General features: G+C 28.5%; 1 protein-coding gene across 1 annotated transcript in view; it reads left to right on the forward strand.

The window, feature by feature from the left end:
* The window catches only part of LOC121118468 (potassium voltage-gated channel protein Shaw), a 275,596-nt gene that overhangs the window by 42,248 nt on the left and 207,554 nt on the right, over positions 1–25,794 (forward strand). The window contains exon 2 of the mRNA XM_040713050.2: positions 21,058–21,304. The gene's annotated coding sequence lies outside the window, so the exon portion shown is untranslated. The remainder of the gene's footprint in view (positions 1–21,057; positions 21,305–25,794) is intronic.

Below are 25,794 nucleotides of genomic sequence, written 5' to 3' on the forward strand. Positions count from 1 at the left end.
TATTATGATTCCGTAGTCTTAAAAATCTATTGGTAAATAGTTGGCTCTATTGGAAAATAATATAATTAGCCAAAAATGGAGATACATTTAGAATAATATTGAACAACAAATTTTTACCATTGGATTGAGAAGATATGTTCCAGATTTTTTTTACCTCAAAAAGCATGAAAATAACACTTTTAGTCCAAAATGAATGTTTTTGTGGTTTACAGAGATCAAAATTTAATTTACCATTAAAAAGCCTTGATAGCCTAATAAATATACACAAATATTTTTCAAGCAATAAATCTTTAATATCTTTTAAGACATTAATTTTATCAAGGTGCTCATTCTTTTATGTTAAATTATATGTCTTCACTTTACAACAAACAATAGTTTTCTGTAATTTTTTGGCACTTATGAGACATTTTTTTTGATAAAGAATACATAAATAATTAAGATTTTATAATCTAAAAATGTGTACCAGCAAAAAAATATATTGTATATTTATTTAAATCTCTCACGGCGAAAAATAAATCATGTAAACTCTGGAAAAAAATAGCTCTGTAGGCAGCAAAACCAGAATTTTTAGTTATAAATGTAATTTTCATATGTTTGGGAGTAAAATCAATTAGGAGCACACCATCTCAATCACAGGGCATAAAAACAAACAAAAACAACAACATTTTGTTGTTTAGTGTTATTTAATTACAAATCTGATTAAAATTATTTATTTTAACAAGAATGAATTTTTTAAAAGTATTAAATATGTATTCCATATTTTAATTAAGTTATAAAACTATACGTAAATTGATTCTTGGAACATTTGTTGCATAATAATCAAAATGTGGTGTAAATTAGTCGAACCTACCTCAAATACAATACATTTGGGGGAATAAGATTTCATATTTCGCAAAACTTGTAAAAAAAAAAAGATATTTTGTTTCACTGTTATTAAATAAAGCTTAAATATAATTGTAAGTCATTAAAACATCTGTTAAGTTAAAATTTATGAAATAAAACTGAATAAAAATTCTTTTTTTTGAGAATTTATTCATGATTTCTTCCTCCAACTATTATTTCATATTGTTTTATTGGATATATATTTTCATTAAAACTTTTTAAAATATTCATAAAAGCAGATATTCGTAAGTCATCATTTTTCATTTTAACATTCTTATAGTTTATTATTTATTTATTGACTAACAAAATTTCAGTCGTTTCAACTACAAGACGTACCAAGGAATTTTCTCTGGGGGGAAGAATCCTAATACTTTTTTATTTTTTTTTAATATAAAAAAAAGTATTTTCCTTATTTAAAAAAATATCAGAAGCTTGTTGATATCCTTTTCTCATTCCTCTCTTGCCACAGCTGATTCTAGCTGGTCTTATGAAACGTCTCTCCTTCACAACATTCTTCAAATTGTTAGGGTTAGCATGTTGATTTTTTTAGCATGGTCATTCCACACTGGATTTTCAACTTTGTTCATTTCACTTTAGCGATACCTTATATCATATATTTTGTCTATCCATATTATTTGTTCAGGCGTTGTTTTTTTCGCTACAGAGATTCTATTAATTTATACATTTCTAATATTAGTATATAACTTCGTGTCCTATGCTTATAAAAAATATTTTCGTTGAGTCTTTTACAGTTTGACAATACATATTCTAACATATGCACATATATAAGATGAAAAGAAATAATTATAGATTTCATTAACGTAAATAAAATTGGCTAGAGTTAAAAAGTTATCATTTTTATGCAAAATTTCCCGTGGGTAAAAATGTTTTAGCGAATTTTCATGGAAACAATTTTACATAAACCAACTTATTGAGTATTCATATATCGGAGGATTCTTTCGAAATACCCATAAATCCATATTTTCTATGGAAAAGATTGAAAAATGAGTTTATTTCGGTTGTTTGTTAAAATGTATATCTATTACGAATAAAGATAATTGTAAAAAAGAGGAGTAGAGATTCTTTCTAGTTCGAATTTTAACAGTGTTTTTTTTTGTTCTCCATAGCTGCTGAAATTCTTATGATTTGAATATTGAGAAGAGAATATCTGACCATAAAGTAATCACTCTTGCGTAAAAGACAGAGAGTAACACCGAGGATTAGTTGCGGAGTCCTTCTTGGGCTTAGAGTAAAATTTGGGTATTCCTTCCAATGCCCTTGTAAGATACGGAGAGGGATTTTTATTTATTCCTTCCCCTCTAATCCAAAACATTCTTCAAATTGCCAAAGTTACCATTTTTTTAAGCATTCCAACAGGTCATATTTTCTACAACTCTAATAATACTACTACATTTCTCTATATATTTGGAGCAATAACTTGATCATGAATAGACATCAATATATCTTTCTTTCATAGCTCATATTGAATAAATAATTATATAGCGAATATCAGATGTTTTTCGCAGATAAAAAAAGTTTCATCCACCCTTATTGCTTTGTGTCCATGTATTAATGTCCAAATATACTTTGCATATCATCAATATTATTTTTTGCGCAGAACTTTTTTTCTTACCAAAATGATATGTCATCAATTTTTTCTCTTGTTATTTTATGATAAAATTGTTAGTTTATTTATGGTTGTTTTTTTATGTACTGCTATTATCATTGAACTTTATATATACATATATAAAAAGCTGAATTTCTCTTTGGAAATGATAGTAATAATGCTTTAAATGAAAAACTTATATGAGGTAGTACTGTAACGTATTAATTTTAAAAATCTATTCTCTATAAATTAAAAACACATTCAGGAAAAAAAAAAATTATGTAGGATTATCTATTTCATCACAGGTGTTTCATTTGCTTTAAAAAAGTTTTCATTTCATTACCAAGAACAACAACCACTATTTTTCAAATAGATAACTATTTTCACACACATATTCTGCAAATTACCTTATTTTATTCCTCTAGGTCAAATGATTTCTTTAATTATTATAAAATTAATATACATACACTTATATATTTTCCTCCTTCCTCTGACGTAAGAAAAACAAAGGATAAAAGAAAAAAAGAGGGAGAGTTGATGAGCGTGCGCTCATCCCTCCCTTCTATAAATTCCGGTTGATCGTTAAAAAACTATAATACAAACATAAGAATAAAAAACTATCATTTTAAAACCAACAATCAGTGTAAAGTAGAAAAAAATATGCACATAACTCACTTTTATAATGTATATTTTTCTTATCATCCATCCATCCTTTTCTATACATATCTGTCCGTTCCTCCTCCCGATCAAAGCTGTGCTTCCCTATCTGCGAAGAATTGGTGAATACGATTTCTCCATATTTTTCTCGAAACCACTTGGGATCCCCTTTCCTCTGCACCGGATCGCGTAGAGGATTGAGAGGACCCTCACAACCAACCTCTCTATTTTTCTGCAGTTCGCATGCCGGCTAGACGTCGTTATGAGCCAGTCTAGTACTTCTAGTTTCACCCCGTACTCTGCAAGAATATTCCTCTCTACGGCTTCCCTAATTTCATTAATTATTTATAGTATCTACACTTAGAGGTCTATAAAACTTATCTTACAAAGTGTGAGTGGCTTTTTTTAGTTGGTAATCTGAGTATAACTTTTAAATTTTCATAGCTGTTATCATTGCTAGTGGGGTTTCCTCATAAAAGACGAAGAGTAACAATGAGCAACAATCGACTCCAATTGAAGGAGTCACAATTGAATCCCATCAGCGGTATAATTTATTTTGTAAATTTTTACTTTACTCTAATTTTTTACTACTCAAGAGTATTTATATGTGTAAGTCGTTATTGGACTCGGAGAAGAATTGGGGATCGACATCAGGTTAATAACAGCCTATCCGTAAGTGAAACTCATGGTTTCTTTCAGCTGATCTAGTAAAAGATCATCTCAGCTTAGCTGAGCTCTCCTTCCAAACATTCATCACCTTGTCAGGGTGACAACGTTCATTTTCTGTTTTTTTTATTTTTACATACTGGCAGGTCAAACCAGGTATATAAAAATTATTGATACCTTCTAAAAATACATTTTTTGATTAGTTGATGTTGATTAAATCTTAAAGTTCCCATTATTGTTGAATAGCTTAAATTCTAAGCTTTTAATTGATGTTGTTGTTGTAAACGAAAACTCTGTTTAAGTCGCTATGCAGGCAAGAAGAGCCATCATAGGCAATTTAATCCGCTCCAGGAGGACCACATCCGACATCATGAAGACCATACATTTTAGCAAGGCCGCGGTCTCTCTCGTTATAAGTCGTTTCACTGATGGGGGACCCCTTAAGGACAAACAAATAATCTGAAGCACAACAGTAACCGGGTATTTTTTTCTCTGATGAAAAGATCTTTACCGTTGACCCCTTCTACAACAAGCAAAATGATCGGGTGTTATGCTTCGGCTAGGCTGTCAACAGCATCAGGACAGTCCCCAAAACCAAACATACGGCCTCTGTGATGATGTTGGGGGTTGTGGCATCAGTTGGAGAAAAAAATAATCGAATTTCGTTTTCTGTTAGACACCCGTTACGCGCGGCCGACTTCTTGATGTTAGGGAAGGTAAATGTGGTCCCATAGATTACAAAGACCATGAAGAAGGCCACATACGTATTTCATCAGAAAGGGGCTCTGGCCCATACCACTAATATTGTACAAGAGTGGATGGGTAGCAACATGAACTTCTGGTCCAAGAACCTTTCGGCCACATTTTTCAACTCCATAATAAGCTAACAATTCATATTTAATCAGTAAAAAAATAAAGTATTTATAAGAAATAATTTATATCCATGTACGTAGAATAAAGAATCTCACTTTGGTAATACTCGTTTCTTATAACTTTCAGTTACTTAATCTTCAAGTTCAACATAAAAAAATATTATTTTAATAATACGAAACTTTATTTATGCTTAGATGCTGTTAGACATAATACTTAAATCATCAGTGAACAAATTGAATACTTTTTTGTTATTATATTTTATTCTTGTGAATTCATAATCTAAAAATATAGTTGGATAAAAAATATTAAACTTGAAAGACTGTGAAACATACACTGTATTAAAATTATTATTAATAATATACATGTTATATACCGAATATATATTGTTCCTCCCATTTCCCTTTTTTATATTCACTGTTGGAGTATATAACTAATAAGAACACATATGAAATATTTAAAATTATTAATAAAGAGTTTACATAGAAGATGAAGCAAAAATATGATAAACTCAATATATTACGAGGGTTTTCAGATAGTAAAAGTAACGGAGGATTAATATAATCTGAAAAAAATATTATATTGCGTTGTAGAATAAACGAAAATTTATTTTGGAGCTAGGTATTGAAAGTTTTTTTCAATTTATAGTTTTCACAAGTTTTAGATAATATTTTTGATAAAAAGTGATACTTATTTAAAAATAAATATGCTATTATTGTTATGTCGACGTTGTATTCAATTTTTGCATAAATTATCTTAACGCAATTGAAATAGTTATGACCTTACATAAATAACAAAAAGTAAAAGTTTACACAAATTATTACACCTTTAATGGGAGTAAATTTGTGACACATTCCATGATCTTAAATATTGATGGTGCAATCATTACTAGAAAAAAAAAAAAAAAAAAATCATTAAATGCTTTCAGAACTGAGATTTTGAACGTTTGCCACAATATATGATCTCATATTTACTAAATTATCATCCCATCACTTATGAACGAACTTCGACACCCATCGACGTTTCGACGCGGGTGTTGATAAAATAGGATATCAGTGAGACATTTTATAATATTTGTGCAAAAGATAGAAGTTGATATGAAAAATGAAGAATATTTAACGAATAGGTGACAATAAAATATTGTTTTATTAAAAAAAAAGAAGATTATTCTTCAAAAGATGTTCTCTATAAAAAATAAGTTAATCTAAAATATGTCTTCCTAATATCAATTTTTAATTTATATCCCCCTCAAAGAAAAAAGTAACATTATTTGGATGTGTTATCAAAGACATTGATTTCATGGGGGCGTGAGCATTGTTTACTTCTTTTTTTTTTTTACATAATGGAGAATAGGGGCACAGTCTTGGGTCCATTATTGTGCATAAGTAGTTTATACTCTTTGATTAATCCGACATCTTAGTATACTTGAGCCATCTTGCAAATATTGGTGTCTTGTTTAATTTAGGCAAGGCATATTGGACAAATTGAGTAGCAATCATGAAGACATCCAGTTGAGTTATGGTAACGATGATGACTATGATATTATTTTTGTAAAAAAGATCAGACTAGATTTGCTCGTAAAGGAGGTCGTAGATAAAATGTACCAAGAACTTTTTTGATATATTGTACATCCATACAAATATGTACAGTACATAAGTATTAGGATTACATGTAGCCATATTGTGTTCTGTAGCTATGGTATACTTATATACTTTTCTCTAAAGACTTAGTATCTCAAAAAAATTGAGCATTAATGTTTGATTCATATTTCTTCTATTTGTAGGAACATATTCTTCATCTACAAAAAGTGAATCTCAAATGCTTTTACAAAAAAATATTGGTTTTACTTGGGTTCTTTTTAATATATTAAACCATATTTTTTGAGATATTGGATAGACCCTCTTTTATTTATCTAAGTATCCTAAGATAAGTACGTCACCGGGTTGATTAGCCATGCTACATTAAAAAGAATATTTTTGCAGTATAAAAATGTATTTATCTTAAGTAGTTGTTGGTACATGTAGATGTTAAGTATTGTAAAATAAGTACATTATTTGTAATGATTTTTTTTTGCAACAAAGTTTATCTTATTGACAAACAAAACAGGGATATCATAAGGGTCGGACTCTACGATTTCCATTATTTTACTCACATTTAAAACAATGGGCCTTCTTACACAGCGTGGTCCATCTCTGACATCAAAATTTCCCAAACGGAGTCGAATAGATCAAAATTATGCGTGAATGACTCATACACAACAAACATAATTCATATTTTCACCTGTATGACCTTGGTTTTCCCATTTATCGAGAAAACCAGTAACATATGGTGTTTTCCCCTTTGCTGGTGTCCATCATTGATGCACGCTCAAATAATACAGATTTGTACTCTCCTAGAAGTTTTTTTAAGTCCAAACCCATAACTTTCTAACGCCATCTACAACGTGAAATACATATTACTAATGCAATCTATTGGAAAAATAATTACTTTCTATTTACCTAATATTAAAATGATATATTGTATTGAATATTTTTTACTATTTTATTTAATGTTTATAAATAGTGAAATAGTAACTATGTATTATTGATGAATTACTATCACACAAGACATGTTCTGAACAGAATAAGACAACTCCAAATCCACTCATATAATCTAAAAAAGTAGTTGAAGAAGACAATGTTAAATTTTGTAGACTACTGAGGATAAATTATATTTATATATATTTAGAAGAAGAATATCAATTAAAAAATGTTTTATAGAGGATATGAAATCCTTTACTCCAATTCCATGTCCATTTTTCACATTCATTGTTGTGGTAGATCAATAATAAGAATAAATAAAACCATTCTTTGAAATCCTATAATTAACAATAACTAATTAACTAAGTCTAGGTGAATTATTTCAAACATAATTAAATAATTCTTTGTACTTCTTTGTAGCTATCATTTTTATATTCGTATAGTTTTTTCTCTTCTTGTTTTTGTTGCATTAAGTTCCGTCCTTCTTCAAATTTAGTGGCAATTTCGGCATTTTTTTAGTTAGTTAGACGAATTTATAAAGATATAATTCGATGAAAAATACATCGAGTCCAGGTTGACTAAAACAACACTTCTTGTCAAACAATAATTAATTTTTTTGTACCTTGGTACAACTATATTTCTACTTATTATTTTATAAAAACATTATTTTTTATTTTTTAATATATTAAATGCAGTATTTTTCAATATGATCGTAAAATCCTTAGGTAATGGTGTTCTTATGCATCTAAATTTATGTATTGTAACTTTCAAGTTATGTAATTTCGTTCCACTGGATACAGGACGGTATAAAAATAACAAAAATCTTTTTGCACAAGACTCAACTTAAAATTGAAAAAAAATATACCCCAAAAACTCAATCATTTGGTTCATTATACAATTTATATGATTACACTCGAATAAAAAATGTTGGGATGTCTCCCTTGATTATTTAAAGAAGAAACATGTTCTTTCTTCCGATGTTCTACCATGTATACTACCCAAGGTGAGTAAGTTGGTAACTACTCTGTACTACTTCCATAATAATGAATAGCTATTATCATAGTAATCATCCTATTAAGGCCTCTGATTATCTCCCCGACCAAGGCATTAAAGCCAAACCTATCTTTATTTGATTACAAAATTGATTTTGTTTTGATTTGCTCACTAAAAGCATTCTCACCCTATTGTTTTCTATCATTTTTATATAATTAAAAAAAAAAAAATACAACTAGGCCTAATTTCTCTTCTCCCTATAACAATTATCTTTAAAAAAAAATGTATTTCCAAAATATCCTTTGCCATAAATTGACCATTTAAAACCTCTCCCAAGAACAATATCTTTCGTTTTATAGATCTATGTTATATATATATATATATATGCCAATTTGCTATTCTCTAAAACTTTCTCCGCAAATTCCCCATTCATTGCTTCATTTTTTCCACATGATGGCTTATATCCTTAGTTATCCGTATAATTTTGCATGTACTGTTGCAACTCTCTCCCTCTAGTGCAGTGCTCATTATTTCAAGGAAAGTATGTTCCAATATTGTATTTCTATACGGAATCCGTATCAAAAATCTGTTACATTAAATATATCACCATTTTTAACTTCACCAGCAATGTATGCTTGGTTGAAAGTAAATTTTAAGCATGACTTTTCATTATATTCCATGTAGTATCCTCATATAGTTCCTGGCCATTCCACTTCGTTCAACTTTTTAAATCCTTTTGAGAAGTTCCTGTTCTTTTGGAATACAAATTAGCCAAGACCAAATTAAATGCCCTTGAGGTAAAAAAAAGAAAAAAAAAATCTAGAAGAATTTGTTGTAATTCTTCATTCGTAACTGTATATGCACTACAATGTCTCTTGCTCTTTTCCTTTCCTCGCTCAATCTAACACCTAATTTAATATACTTTCTTCTAGAGCAATCTAGAATTAATTTTAATGCATGTGACGGATATTTTATCCTATTTATGCTGAATTTCTAAAGAATATCTTTGATAATATATTCAATTTTCGAATGAGTGATATCATCCTTTAGTAAATTCGTATTCAATTTCCAATTATTCTTGGCAAGTATTTTTGAATCTAACATAGTTAACATAATTGCACTATGATCTGTCATCCCAGTGACAATCGTTTTGTAATCTGATGTAATCACAAATAAATCCTTAAATATAAAGAAATAGTCGAGCCTCAAACTCTTACGAACATACTCCCTACTTTTAATATTTAATTTATTACGTCCACCAACAAATTTATACGGATATTAAATTTTTGTCTAATCAGGATTACTAAAAAAGTTACAGATAAAGATGATACATAGCTCCACTCTGTTGGATTTTGAGGTGTATACATGGGAGTTAGGCAATTTTTGTTGATTTTCATATTTATTTGATAAAATATAAATGTTCATCTAATAAATCTTGAGAGCCACCAGTCCTCCTGTAATTCAAAAGAAATGGTTGACATACAGATACAATCGTCATGAAAGTTATCAAATTTAAAATCAAAGAAGTACTTTTTCGGTTTTCAACAGAATCAGTCAGGGATATTAAAAGATTTTTGAAAAAATTAAATGCCAAAGTTACAAAATCTAACAAAAGTGTTTGGTTATGGGAAAGCATATGGATAATAATAAAAGTGCAAAGAAGCAGAGTAAATATTATGTGAAAATATTTTTGCAATATCTGCGAATGAATTAAGTTATTTAATTTGAAACTCTACATACATACATAGTACAATACAATTTCCAATTATTATTGCGTGAAAATGAGAAACACCAGATATTTAGTCTATAAATGTAGAGTGGTATTGAAGGGGTAATTTGTTTGAAGATACAAAATTAAAGATAAAGATGAGATTGAAACAAAGTTGGATTTACAATAAAGTCTCAATAATAACAGTTAGTAAAGATGGGTATAGATTTTTTTATGACGTCATCATCTGTCTTGAAAACTCAGTAAGAAATCCATACTATTATGTCACACGTAGTTGCAAATTCTTTACTTCACGCATTCTTATTCGTCATCAATCTTCAAGATCTCCGTAACCAATTCAAAAGTAGGTGAGGGATCAATTTTATGAACGTGACGTCATACAATTTTTGGTAATGTAATCACACAACTTTTTATTGTTATTTATTTCTAAAATACGGGTCTAATTTCCTATCTCTGATCTTGCGCCATGGCTCATCACTCATCAGTAACCTAGTTGTTTGAGTAATTTAGCTCATTATTCATTACTTCATAAGGTTATTTGTAATATAGCTACAAATTAATCGTGGGTATTGAAATAGGTTATACCAAAGTCCATAGATACATTACCCTTATCTACATGGTTCAAAAAGAAAATCCCTGGACCCCAATGAATCCCCTAGCTATTTTTAATATAATAGTATGGATATTAACTACGATTCGAGTTCGTTAAATCAACATTAGATCACTTTTCTACCTAAAATCATCATAAATATCAATCGGTAATGTCATCATCAATCAAGTGGATCCAGTTTTTATTAAGCATAATATATATGTCAGTTATACAGGTCCAAATTAAGAACTCTGCCAAACAATTCTTGTCCTCGAAAGCTATTTACAATGTTACTGATCTAATTCAACTACTTAATTAAGGAAGCTCTTAGCATAATTCCACTAATATTATGCTAAAGTACCTCCTCAACTGCTAAATTAAGAAGATATTTTAGCATAATATTAGTGAAATAAAAATTTACCGGAACCAAACAAAAATAATCTGAGCAAGTCTCAGTATTCATGAATACGTTTAATTACATTTTATAAACTGCAAAATAAAATTGTGTTAGTAAAAAATGAAACTCTATTTTTTTTTTTTTATAGAGTCATCAATATTTCATTTCTGTGGGTATGTAAATGTTATACCACGATATTATTTATTTGAGCATTTTGTTATTGACATAATGATTGATAATATAATTTCATACATATATCTTCTTATTTTTGAACTTTAGATATTGCACACTGGTATTTTGTAAAATAGAGTTATATAATGGCTATATACATATATACCTATACTGGTTAAAATATGTATTGTTAAAAAAAAGAAAAGAGGTGAAAGAAAAAATATTTACCATTACCTTTTTTTTAAACCTAAAATCTTTTTCATCAATCAAAATGATTTTCTTTTGTAATAAATAGATAAAGAATCTTTAATGTAATACTAGCAGAAGTACTTGACAATTACTCGGAGGTATTTGTTTAGCTATTACCCAAAATAAAGCCTTTGTTACCCACATTCATCTTATAGTCACTTTTTATCTTTGGAAATAGTAATCCTATATTTAAATTTAAGCATTTATTTTAAAATTATAATTATTTTACAGAAAATTTAAAAATATAATTTGAAAAAATTATTTGAAGCTCCAAACACAGATATTAAAGGACTTCTTTATACACAATAGCTTTATTTCTTCCAGCAGAGTCGTCCATAATGATGCTCTTCCTTGTAAGCATGAATATTTATTTGGCTCTGAGAAAAGAGAGATAATTCATTCAACTTAACTTATGCAGAGGAGGAACATTTACTCCCAAATTTTAATTTTATAATCCCATTACGAACATCTACAGAGATCAGCGTCACAACATAAAAACTTTGTCATAATAATATGCATAATTTTTTTAAGCTAAGTCAAAATGTAGGGGCATATCAGTTCTTATTATTGAAATTATATTGGGAGCAGTTCCAGCCTTTATCCTGTCTCTGTTAGTTATAAGCCCCTAAAAGAGTCCCAAATTTACAAACTCTTTCTAATTTAATTCATTCAGTAAAGCTTTTCGTAAAAGTATATTTCTAACAGGAGAATAGGTTGTAATTAAACATTCATTAAGTATTTAGTATTATTCAAAACTTTGAGTGCTTAATTTAGTATTGAGTTTAGTCTGAAAAATCTCAGACCAGCCTGAGAGAGACCGTTATAACTTATGTAAGACCTAACTAATTTGGTCCAATCTTGGTCTGGAACGATTTTTATTAAAATTCGTTCTTGATCGAATTTTAATAAAAAAAGAATTTTATATAAGAAAAGCAAATTTATGTTTAAGGTTGCGGTCTGAGCCGAAATAAAGATCTAGAAAAAATAACTTAAAATTCAACTGATAAAAAATTCGGTCTTGAACAGGGTATGAACTTAAAACTTAAGTCAAAATTTAAAAAACCATTTGATCTCACAGTCAAGTTGACTTCTGACTCAACTGACACTCAAAATCTGGGTGATATTGATCTCAAAAAAAAGGATTAACACTATGGACCCTATACTATAATTATGAATATGAAATGAGCTCAAAGAAAATCTGAAGACTGGAACTGGAGGCGATATGGGACTTGTGAGCAAAGACTTGAGACCCAAATTTGACTTGTAATACAGTAATTTTGTCCGAACTTTGTTAATGAATATGAACTTAACATAATTTAATTATGAATATTTTCTTTACTTTTTCGTGGATAGTGGCGCCATTTTGCTTATATTATTGTTTATTATTAATAGATAACTAAGTGCATTTGCAGCAATCTGTGCATATTCATGCCTTTGTTATTTTGTTTTTTTTTATTTGCATCCAATTTGGACGCATTATGAAAATTTATAAATTCTACATCTAAATTATGGGACCGCCATTATATTTTTCTAGAAATTCATTTACAAGGCTTCATTGTTATAGTTTATTGCGTATATTATTTAATTATAATACATATTTGCATTAGAGGTATTGATGTATGCATATATATATGCACGGAATTATCGGTTATGCACCATGCGCTTCTACTTAAACATAAAGTATGTAAAACATTTTATGCAAAATGTTGCAAGACTGATTAAGTTATTATTTCTTATTTCCTTATTTTTATGTATTTTTATTCGTCATATCCTTTGATCAAATGTAATTTATGTAGGTTTTTAGATATATGAGCTACTTTTATCTTATTTGATGATTTAGCAAAATTGTATACTGATTATTCAATGCATTTTTTTCTTCTCTCTATCAGAAAAATTTAAAACAACTGAATAAGCCTTAGAGTAGATATATATATATATATGGTATATTTCTAAATATCACTATTATACTATTTGAATTAAATGTCATTAATCATTATCCATGAATAGAGTTGTATAAAATTACCTTAACGCAAAAGAGATTTTTTTAATAATTTGCAATCTGAAAAGTGTTTTTATTTTCTAAAGTTTCTTAATATAATAATAAAATTATTATTTTATTCTTGAAGAGAAAATTTTAAATAATACGTAATCACTATTTTCGTGAGCTCAGTAATGACGGAGATTAACAAAGAGAGTAGGGAGTTATCATTGTAAGTCCTTGTTGGACTCAGTAAAATTGAGGATTCTTTCTATATTATGTCCTTACTAAATGTGGAGTGGAATTTTTATTTATTTCCTTACTTATATAATTGAAGTACACAATTGAGGATATATTTTTGATAGACAGTAAGGTTTATGGTAAGTCCTTTTATTTGTTAGTCCCATTTTGACATCGAATAGTTTCAAAAATATAAAATTGTTGTCACAATAAAAAGCAAGGCTAACTACCAAATGATTTTGGGTCAAAGGTGTCTGGGTACAAAAAAAAAAAAAAAAAGAACTAGTTAAGATAAGTTGAAAAATTGTGTTTAATAATATTTTTTAAACAATTATAGTTGTATGAATAAAAAACAATGTCGTACAATTTGTTCACATTTTTAGTATATGAAAACGCTCTAAGCTAAAAAATTAACATATACTTAATCAGTGAAAACACACAATTGGTCCAATTAAAGGGACATTAAAAACCTATCCTACTGGTATGTAAAAACAAAAATAAAACAGAAAGTTGACGTGGCAACTCTGACAATTCAATAATGTTTGAGGGGAGAACAGATAAGCTGTCATGACGTTCTATTCGATTAGTTGTAGGCAAATATGTGGATGTTAAAGCTATAGGTATGTCTTAAAAAATTCATACAATACATTAAGCTCCACAATCACACTGTTGATAAAATTGATTAAAAAAAACAAAAAAACAATCTATATCGGCAAAAAATATTACTTTCTATATTAAATAAATATGTTTTAAAATTAAATTTAACAGATTAAACATGGTTTTAGACAATAAAGTGCACGGTTCTAAATACGGTTTCGTCAAAATAAAATAATGGACAACATTTCTTTTATCCTACAATCCTTTTAAAATCTGACATTAATGTCAATTGACTTTGCGAAAAGCATTTGATATTCTGTGGGACAAGTAAATTATCCATAGTCTGTAAAGGATTTGGTGATTATATTATTCGTATGAGAACTACGTAAATTCAATGTGAACAAAAAAGAGTTTCATTTTTTACAAAAAAATGCGTTCGCCAAGGTGATTTTTCAACTTAAGTACACTTCATCCTATGTAGTGACCACTTAATACAAACATAACATTAATCAAAATGATAAAATTATTGGTTTCTAGTTTTGTACTTCTCATGTAAAATGGATATGTAAGGCGAATGATTTGGCATTATTTGTTACTAGAACATCACTACAAGCCATAAAATGAATTAAAAGTGGTTTATATACATTGAAAGTATTCTGCAAGAGAGATGGTCTTGAATTAAATACAGAATAAAAGAGGGCTTAAGTCCTTACTCCACCCTTTTGAATAAAAAGTAACAAAAAAAAAAAAAAATTAGGGCCTTTTCTAAAGGCCATGAGGCAAATCGAAAAATGGGCATATTTGAAATTAAAGAATAAAAATCTACTAAGTGCCTTATTGGGTTCTTAGATATTGATAATTATATAAATAAACTTTATTGAATTTATGTATATACATATAATTGAAATATTTTTTATTCTCATAAAATATCGAGTATATATAATGTTCTAAATTAAATTATACTTTATGGATTTAAAAAACAAACAAACACATATTGGTTCGGATAAATAAATACAAATAGGTATACAGTGTATAAAATAATGTCTATTGTAGCTATGTAAGTAAAAGACAGATAAACCTAAATACGTATGTAAATTAAACTGTTCCCTTATCGAGTTAATATTTTTATCCTCCTCTACAAATACGTTTTCAAATGACTTTTGCAAAGTTTGAAAGCTATTGGGTTATGTTTGGGGTGCTACATGCAGTTTAATTTGGGGGAAATTATATCTACGGCTGAAAATTGGTCATTTTGTGTTCTCTCGTACCGTCCCAAATATAATGTTGTGTGTAAAAAAGTTAATTACTTTTATTTTTTTACTCACTTAGATGTGATTACTAATTTATCAAACTTAACTCTATTAGAAGTGATGGTTGTTGAAATAAAAGGAAAAACATTATCTAGAGATATGTTTGAACAAGCAGGAAAACTGCAAATGATTAAAAAAAGTGTGCCATATTTATTATTGATACACCAAATACTAAAAAAATATAAAATGTTTATTTTTTACTCATAGCTTCATACTTTGGACTGAGCAAGATGCCTAAAAGTTTATTTTTTCCAAACTAAAATGGCCTGAATCATGTCGAAAATAGAGACAGGATAATGTACAAACTTTTGTGCTATCTGCGTTTTACCCACTAAATCATGTGATGGTCAAAAAGAAGGCGAAATTTATTTATTGGAGCAAAGTAATTCCAAAAAAAAGCAACTTCTTTGCTGTTAAAACTTTTTTTGATCAAAACATGTACCTTTTCTGCTGGGAACAATTAAAAAATCAATTTTGGTTAAGTTTGAGGCCTTTCAGGCATTTTTTGACGTGGTTCAAGCTATTTTAGTTGGGAAATAATTGTATCTCATATTGTCCTAAATATGCTTCTGTGCATAAATAAATGTACTTATTGTCATTTTTAGCATTTGAGATATCATTTAACAATATTATGAACTTTTTTTTGAATAATCTAGAGGGTAGAAAATGCACTAACTGATTTGCATTTTCCTTGTTTTATAAAACATAACACGAAATAATGTACCTCCATTTTATTCAACAATTAAGATTTGATTTGGATATGTTATTTTTAATAAAACACAAAAGCTACTAAATATTGAACACATATTAGAGGACCTCTTCAATGATTAAAAACGATGTGTATCTTTTTTTTTTCAAGCAAAGACCAAATACTTGAAAAAAAAAATCAAGTCATGTTATTTTGCAAATGTCACCGAAAGTTGGGTCGGTCTAACTGATGCATTGAGAAGTTAGGATGGAAATCAGTCAGAAGAAATCCATTTCCAACTCCTAGTAAAAATGGATTACATATCGTCTTGCAGCGTTTACAATCTTCACAAATAAATCTAGAGAAAAAGAGGATGATAAGTTATGTTAATTCTGTAAAGAGCTCATTTATGTAAATTTCCTTCCATTTGTTCTATGAATGTGTTAGAGTTGAACCTGTGAGAAAAATGGTGGTAAAAAATAAAAGAAGAATACGATATAAAAATTATGTATACAAAGTAAATTCTGCGAGGGGAAGAAAAAATGCATGCATTAGGGGGGAAATAATAAAGTAACGTCATTTGTGGGTTCTCAAAAGCGACATTTTGCAGAAGTAAACAGTTATGACGTAACCAAAAAAATAACTTCAAGCCATCAGACGCGTTTCATTACTTTATTCATTAATTGAAAATAATCTTATGAAATCCGGTTTATGGGTTTTTATTTTGATGTCAATTTTTCATTCATATTATTTGATAATTGATCCGTATTCCAGATACCATTTCTTGTATCTTTTAATGTTGTAGATAATTTCATTCTATTACTCCCTTTGTTATTTCACTATAAATTATTATGCAAGTGTTTACTTGGGATGTTCAGCCACTCCACCATTAAGTTGGATATTTTAGAAATATGCAATTTTATTTTAGCAGTTACACATGATAGGTACTATAAGTATTCGCAAATAAATTGAATACTTTTTACGATACTATTTTATTCCTGTGAATTCATAATCTAAATAATATTAGGACTTTTTTTAAGAATGATATAGGTTATAGTTCAAGGATTCTCAAATCCCAGTCCTCAAGTGTATTTTGTACGACCTAAAACAACTTTTTAATAAGAATATATAAAAACAAAGGAGGTAAAACATAATCATTATTAGATTAAAATATTGCATTTGATGTTGGGAAATTTAGCAGTTTCAAAAAAGGATAAATTAAAATATACATTTTGAAAGTGACAGTAGAAAGTAAAAATTTGATTATTTTTAGTCTGCTTTCCATTGCAAAGCTGATGGCAACATCAATGATTGGTCAATAGAAAGCTTCTCTCCACATAGCGTGGACTCTCAACAAAAATAAGACACCTCTCAACAGTAGCAAGGAAGTGAAATAATGCAAGGTTATATTTGCATTAAATAATGTTAAGAGATGAAAATATACCCAATCAATTGAAAAATATTCCTTTATCTAACAATTCAAACAAATGGGGGACTGTAAACTTGGTGAGGGTATAAGAACTTATTCATTTGGATCGAGTAATCTGGGAATAATACTGACAATATTTGTTTGTAATGAAATGATGAATCGTAAAATATGCTCAAGTCATCCTCCTCTACAAAAAAATTCTGGATTCTATTGTAACTAGGATTTGAGTTTCCAGAATAATAGAGCCTTTGAGTTTATGGAATATTAGGATCAACATGGCTATGCGAGACTGTTTTTTCTGAGGTCAAAAATAAATATCATACTTAACTCACTCATGAATACTTGATCAGATAATTAGGATTTCCTCAACCAGAAAATAAAAAGTATTATGGGTGAATAAAGACTAAAAATTGCTTCGTAATTGCTTTTGATCCATTGTGAGCCAGCGTGCAACAACTTTGTTCACAGCTTTTTCCTGCCTAAATGTTCATGCATGATATATCCAAAAGTTCTTTTGATATTTGTAGAGTCTTATATGTTGATTAACTTCGCATTGTATTCAAAACTATTTAGTTGACTTTTTTGATGTTTTTGTGAGTAGCTGCCTTTTTTGAACGTCCACTGTGTGTATCGTCTTTCATGGTAATTTAGTCTCGTTTAATGTAGTATAATCATTGTTCAACGGTTGATTTCACAGGTGCAGAGTCAAAATGAAGTTTATTAAGCTAGCCTTGAGAATATATAGTTCTATAAAATATGACTTGCCGGCTTGTAAAAATAAAAGAAAACGAAAATTGACATGGTAATAATCACGATTTGAAAAATGTTTAGGAGAAGATCAGCTTAACTGTTTATTATTTTAGCTAAAATATAAGGCCTATCCATATTTTGCAAGGATGTAGTCAGGAATTACTCTGATGTCGATCTTCAATTATACTTTGAGCCCTACAATAACTCCCCAATCAATCCTGCTATTACTCTCTGTTATCCATGATCTCACGCACTTTATACTTAGATATTCCCTCCTGAAGAATTAAAATAATAATAATTTATAAAATATTAAGAAAAATACTCTTCAGATTACCAATTAGGAAAAATCTCGCGGGGGTTGTAATTTCATATTTTATACAACTCATAAAGTTTTAAATCCTTATATAAATTTTATCTATTAATTGTTCAAGAAAACATAAACATGGATTCTAAATTGCAATGTAGTAATTATGAATACATAAATAAAAACATTAATGACATTATTTGATCTTTATTTTGTAAAGAACCACACTTTTTTTGTCGCATAAATTAATCCTATAAGATATTATTTCGTTAAAAAAATTAATTAAAAAATAGTTTCATAGAGTAAAAGCGCTTCTACTAAATAATTAATATAATTATTTTATTTTTCCATAATAAAATGTATAAATTTGTAATTTAACAAATAAGAAAAATATTTGATTAAGCTTATGCCGTTATGAATCATAATAACTGTAAATAAAAAGGCTATCATATTATTTTTGTTAAAATTTAGTTTTGTGTCTTTTTTTATCCGGGACGGAAGACTGCAGTTCCGTCAAGTTGTGTTTCGGTACGGTCCAGTTCAGTCCTAAAATATATAAAGATTGATCCTTTATGACGTCACTCAACTTCATTTCTTTTTCTAATCAGTTATAGTACTGGTAGTCTGAAAGACCAACGACCTTAAGGCTATTCCCAAGGCTGGACTGGACGAAATAAATATGGACACTTATTAAAAGTATACAAATTGATGAAAATTTTTCTGTACGTCTTTTGTTCAAGTTGCAATGTCTGTACAAGTTGAAAATTGCATAAGCAAATTGTACATGTTACAATTTTTTCGTCTTCAAATGCATTATTTTTATTTGAACTTTGATCCTTCTAATCAACAACTATTAATAAGTATTATCATTTCATTTTTATCTATTAAAATGATATGGTTATCATATATTTATGAGTATTATAACTGTGGGTATTAGAAATTTTATTTGCCCCAGAATTCTTATATTTTAATAATTGGTATTGAAATAGTCTAAAATTACAATAATAATGTATTGATCATCCATGGAATATTTGATTATTAAATTATTCTCATTCCAAATCCTGTAAATATTTTGTAAATTAAATTTTGAATAGGTTAAGTAAGATCACAAAAAAAAAAAAAAATGCGTAATCGACCAAATTTAGCGAAAATAATGGTTGGCAGAGGTTTTCACTTTGCAAATAGCCATTATTTATTAAATTTGTTTTTGTTTCTTTGAAATATTTTGAAAAAAAGAAAGAATTATAATATTGAGTTTTATTGATAAATTTTTAGAGATTCGCACATCGCCCTTAAAATTATATGACTTACAATTACATGAAAAATAGTACACAATATACATTTTAGTACATTTTTTTAAATTTTTATATACAAATTAAGATATTAACTCTTCTTGAAAAGCGTTTTTCAATGTAACACATATTTTATTTATTTATTTTTTAATCAAAAGAAACATGATTTAATCAAAATCTCTTGAAAATTTCGAAAAAAGTAAAAACATTTAGGAATCAGTATAATTTACATTAAGTTGGGTAGTTTTGAGTGGGGTTCATCAAATTTCTAAATTTTTTAAATTAGGGTATCGATATAAAACTAATTGTGAGTTTCAGAGATTCCCCAATACATTTAAACTTTTAAAATGTGTAAAAACAAGCAAAAGAAAAAAGAAAAAACCTCTAACTAAAATCATTTTCTCTAATTTTAATAAATTATGCGTTGTTGGATCCCCCTCAAAATTTTAATATGAGTTATAAATCTCAATTTGTTCAAAAGTTATGGTCAAATTTATTTTTTTAATGTTTTGTGTGACTTTCACATTTGACCAAGATCTCTCGAAACTTTATACGGATAACATAAATCACCTTCCCACAAAAGTTTTGTCAAAATTGTTTTGTAACATTTTCTGTAATCCTGCTTACAAATAAAGAAACCGAGGGGTTTAAAACATATACATTTGCGGAGGTGTTAAAGTTTTAACATAATTGGGGAACCTTCATAATAAGTTCAATTGTACTGAAATTTGGAATGGGATAGTCTTTTATGGTATTAACAATTTATCAATATGTCCCAACATCGATTTCTTAAATTATAATTTTTCGATCCACTCTAATATGCATAGATGAAAATTTACCTATACAAACAGAAGTAAGCGTATTATCTACTATGAAGGATATAAACTGGCTTCTTTGAATATTCGAGTAATTTATTTATAAAGGTAGTTTTTATTTATTTCTAAATGTTGAGAGCTTTAAACTACGTATATGTTATACTTATATGCTAAAAAGAGCAGTCTGTAGTTCCATTTTAGCTTATTTTATTAGTTGGAGTACGCATAAGACTCAAATTACTATCAAGGTGTACTATATATAATCAAAATAACTAACACAAAAAAATCTATATACATTTAAAAAAAAAAATTATTTTTACTTTCAGGCTTAGAAGAAAAAGATACAAGAAAAGACAAGAGCTACTACATTTAACAGATGGGAAAACAAAGAAAATAATAAAGAATGATGGTCTTTTTTTGTATTAAACACTGTCAAGATAAAAATGAATAGAAAGAGTTCTGGTTGCTTAAAGTCGAATAGAAGACGTAGAAAAAAATGTGCTCTTCTAAACAATCTAAGTTAGAAGAAAGAAAAAAATAAAACATAGCTACAGATTTCTATTGCACAGAGTTGTAAAGTCAATCTTCGAATTAGTTGTAGCTACCTAATAATTTACTGCATACAAACGAGGTCTACTCAAAAAGAAACCTTTATTAACTACAAAATGAGAGTTAAATTACATATTTTTTATTCTTAAAACATATTTTTAACATACGAGGGTCGTTTGAAAAGTCCGTGCAAAGTTCAAGAGATGACACAAATGGCACGTATCGAGGTTACGCTTAGTTAGTACTCTTGGAAGTTCTTTCAGCCTAATCGGTTCCCTTATTTCTGTTTGACATTCATTTGAATTGAGGAATTGGCCGGAAAGCCTCGATATGTGTCAGGTTTCTGTCTTTCCCTTTCTCTTTCTATATGAGAGTGAATTTTATCCTATAACTATTGAAACGTAAGTTTTATCCTTTATTGTTTTCCTTATGGAATATATTCAACTTTTGCATTGTTAGAAATTGACAAACCTGAAATAAGCAGTCTCTTTCTCAGTTCCTCTTTTGTGGCTCCATAATGCAGATTTGAATGTATTTGTATTAAAAATTGGGAAACTTTATATTTGTAAAGCAAAATAAATTCATATTTTGTTGACTTTTGTTCAAGGTTGCTTTTGTGTTGACACATATAAAATACGTATGTTTAAAAATAGAGAAAAACCTTGGGAATTATGATGTATAAATCAAAGTCAAACGTTCTTGCCTAGGCAAAAAAATAAGAGGGAGATTTATATAATTATATTCAAAAATATCGACAGAACAATGCTCTGACTAAATGAAAGTCATTTAAAACAGACGAAAGCTGTATTTGATTATGTTAAAATATTTGTAAAAAGGCATTCATTTGAGTGTCGACTTTCCAAACAAATGTACATTCTAGGTTTTAAGGAACTTATCAAAATTGTTTAAGGTTAATATAGCAATTCGTCGTTATGTCTAAATTAAATAACTCTGGTTTTTGCTATTGTATAGGGGTTATTAATTCAAAGACAATTATAGTAAAAAATCCATCATTAAAATGGGAATGGAATTAACAACTTTTTGGTTCAATGGATTTGAACCAATGAAATGGTATAAATGAACAATATAGTACTACCATTAAACCACCTGACTTCGTCAATGAAGTCAATATATATAGAAAACAAACGTATTCTGACTATTGAAGGAAAAATCGGGATATGAACGCACGCACATTTAGTTTCAGGAAAATAACTTCTCTTAAAGTGCTTTTTCCACTTAACTATGTCACACATTGCAGTTTTTAATAGTCAGCACTCAAACTGTCTCATATATCCTTGGAATCAATTACTTCGACAGTTTGGAGTATTATGGAGTAAGGGTACTTCACCCTTTCCTCCTGCTGACTGTGGTCTCAGGGGCTCCGCAGGGAAATTGATATTTTAACCCTCTGACAAAAATATATTTTTTGTTGAGCCAATTACCCTTACCAAAGGTATAATTCTAGTGGCGAAACAAAAGCTACGTGATCAATATTCTTCCAAAGTACTAGGTGGTCCATTTATATCTGAACACTTACTAATTCAATAATTAATAAAGGCTGTGTGATTGAAATTAATTAATATCTCAATGTATTTAATATAAACAAATAGTTACAAAAAAAAAAAAAAACTTGATCGTCTAGCTTATGTACAAGTAAACAGTCTACTTCATCAGAAAATCAGAAAAGTTGGAGAAGATGAAAAACTCTACCAAAAAGGCCAAATTGAACTGGTGATGAGTTTAAGAAAACAGGCCAGGTCAATTCCCTCAAATCCACGAGGGTCATTGCTAGAACTCTTGGGTTTTCACACCAGACTATCTAGATAGTTATCAAAAAGTGGGTGGAAATCGCCTTGTGAGGGTAGAGAGGCCCCTTTTGACATGAGTAATGAAGGAACTCCATCTCCTCTCTTGCAAGGAATGAGTCTTTCGAATCTTTTGAAATCTTTTTTAACACTTTTTGGCCCCTTACATACCGGATGCCAACAGCCTTGACGACAGCTTTTGGGTTTATGTGTAGCGGAAGGTCTGCAATGTTCGTCATCCCAATATCAAGTCCCTTAAAGCCACTGTCATCCAGTATTGAGAGACTATGACAGATGACTACATTCGCAACAGACGCCAGACCTTCCACTTCTAACATGATGGCTGGAAGCTATCATTTCCGCTAATGGCGGCCACATTAATTAATAAGGAAATCGCAAACACGCATCTATTAATAATATTAATTTTGTTGAAATAATATTATTTTTAATAAATTATATTTTGCTAAAATTAAAAATTGAAAGTGTTCAGATTATAATGAACCACTCGGTAGTTGTTTAAACCATACTTATTTTTTGTAGGCTAGTCATTCAGGTACTAAAAATAAATTTTATAACTAACTATGTAACTTCCATGAACTAAGACTTTTAATTTAATGAACAAAGTTGATTCTACGAAGGGATGACAAAAATTGCAAGGTTTAATTTGGGAAATAGATAAAGGTCCTTTATTTATGGTCAATTAAAAAGCGCCATTTAGCTCCGTAAGAATACACTTAGGCTAACAAGTGTGTTTCACCACCTTGCTTAGAGTTTACGCCTTTTAGATTGTATTACTTTCACTAATATTATATTAACGTACCTTAGTTTACCCTTTGAATTTATGATTTTAAGATTTATGACTGACCTTCTGTCTAAGTTTTAGGACTGCTACCTCCATAGCAATGAATTATATTTTTGTGCATAAACATAAATATAAGTTTGTATGTCTACAAATGAGTAATTTACTGTATTGTATAGTACTAGAAAAATAATTTGTTTAATTCAAAAACATAGTTTTACAAAACCATGATACATTAATCATTTTTCAATATTTATTTAAAAGTATAACATGTAAACATACGATTTGTGTACAAACATAACTAATTAAATCAAACAATAGGGTGAGTGCATCCTATGTATACAAAAATATATGTTTGTGTTCACATTACTATTTCGTACAAGTTGCAGCCAAAAAATGAGATGAATGCTTTTAAATGTGGGATTTCAATACTTTGGATAATGTTAAAACAATAAATGAAAATTCCATGGTGGATCAATATATATTTATAGTGTAATTCTTAGCTATTTAAATACAAATTACTAGGATTTAAGTATTTTGTGGTACATTATAAAGCTCAAACGCTCACATTTATACAACTAATAAATACGTAATAACCATTTGATATTAATAGATAAAATGAAATTATTCAATTTTTTTTAACAGTTGAAATGTTGAAATTAAATAATACATTTTAAAAGGAAGATATTGAAACTTGAACAATTAGCTTATAAAAGCTGTAGCGTGTACAGACATAACAATTGATTCACAATATATATGTATATATATATATAGTCACTGCAAATCAAATAAATAAACGTTACCTAGCAAAAACGCTTACTCATACAGTGGTGCTTTTGTATGAATGGTTATCTAACATTATATAAATGATAAGTGATATTTTTTGAATAATATCTAATTGTAATAACATTCATGTATCTGAGCAACTGGGTATTTGCTTCAATAAATAAAGTTGTTTGTTTTTTGTACATAGAAAAATGATTTATAATAGTGTAAATTAGAGGGTCACTCATATGCGTTTGGACGATTAAATCTTGGAAACAGTCGTTCTGAAAACATTTTTTTTAAAACTTGTTCGGCAACCTTCATTATCATTTATAATTTGTAGTAGTTTACTCAGTATAACTGCTGGTGACATTAATTACTTAATTTAATCTCTTTAGGACAGCATTGCAGCTGCTATGGATGATATCCTCAGACAAGCTTGATTTTGGCCTTCAGCTGATTGATGTTGGTGTGGTAGCAAATATCACAGAAATTTCAATTTTTTTTTTTCGAATTATGGAATTTGAAATTATATATTTTTTGTTTAAAATTTTTTTTTTCTAAATTGTAAAAAAAAACCTTCTCCAAATTTGTCTTTATAAAAAAGGTTAAATGTTGAGATATCATCACTTTTAACAAAGTTTAATTAATTAATTTTAACGTAAAGTTATTTGTCAATTTTCTAAAATTGTATTTGTCAAATCTGGAAACTATGTAAAAAAATTAATTATGTCAAAATTGACATAATTTGGCGAAAAAACAGCCTCCCCACTTCTCTGTTAAAAAACAACATCATAGTAACTGCCCAGTTGACTATCAGTTTGTAGTTTTTGTTATCGAAATTGAAATACACGTTGAAGATACTTATTTTCTAGTGGAAATAATTGGATTTTCTCCTAAACTAGTCACCCTATTTTAACAAAAAGTAATGCTAAATGAAACCTGAATAAAAAAATTACTCAATAAAATCGCCTTTGGTGTCAATAACCCCATCAAATCGACCTCAAAAATGGTAGTTGGTCATGATGACAGTCTTCTTTTCCAGATTCTGACATTTTTTTGTATTGGAACTCAAAAACTCCCTTAGATCTCTAACGTAGTCCTTTAACTTTTAAAAATATATAATTGATATAAAATATTACATA

Source organism: Lepeophtheirus salmonis, chromosome 5 (genome assembly GCF_016086655.4).
Source record: "Lepeophtheirus salmonis chromosome 5, UVic_Lsal_1.4, whole genome shotgun sequence".
In the NCBI taxonomy this organism is placed as follows: domain Eukaryota; kingdom Metazoa; phylum Arthropoda; class Copepoda; order Siphonostomatoida; family Caligidae; genus Lepeophtheirus; species Lepeophtheirus salmonis.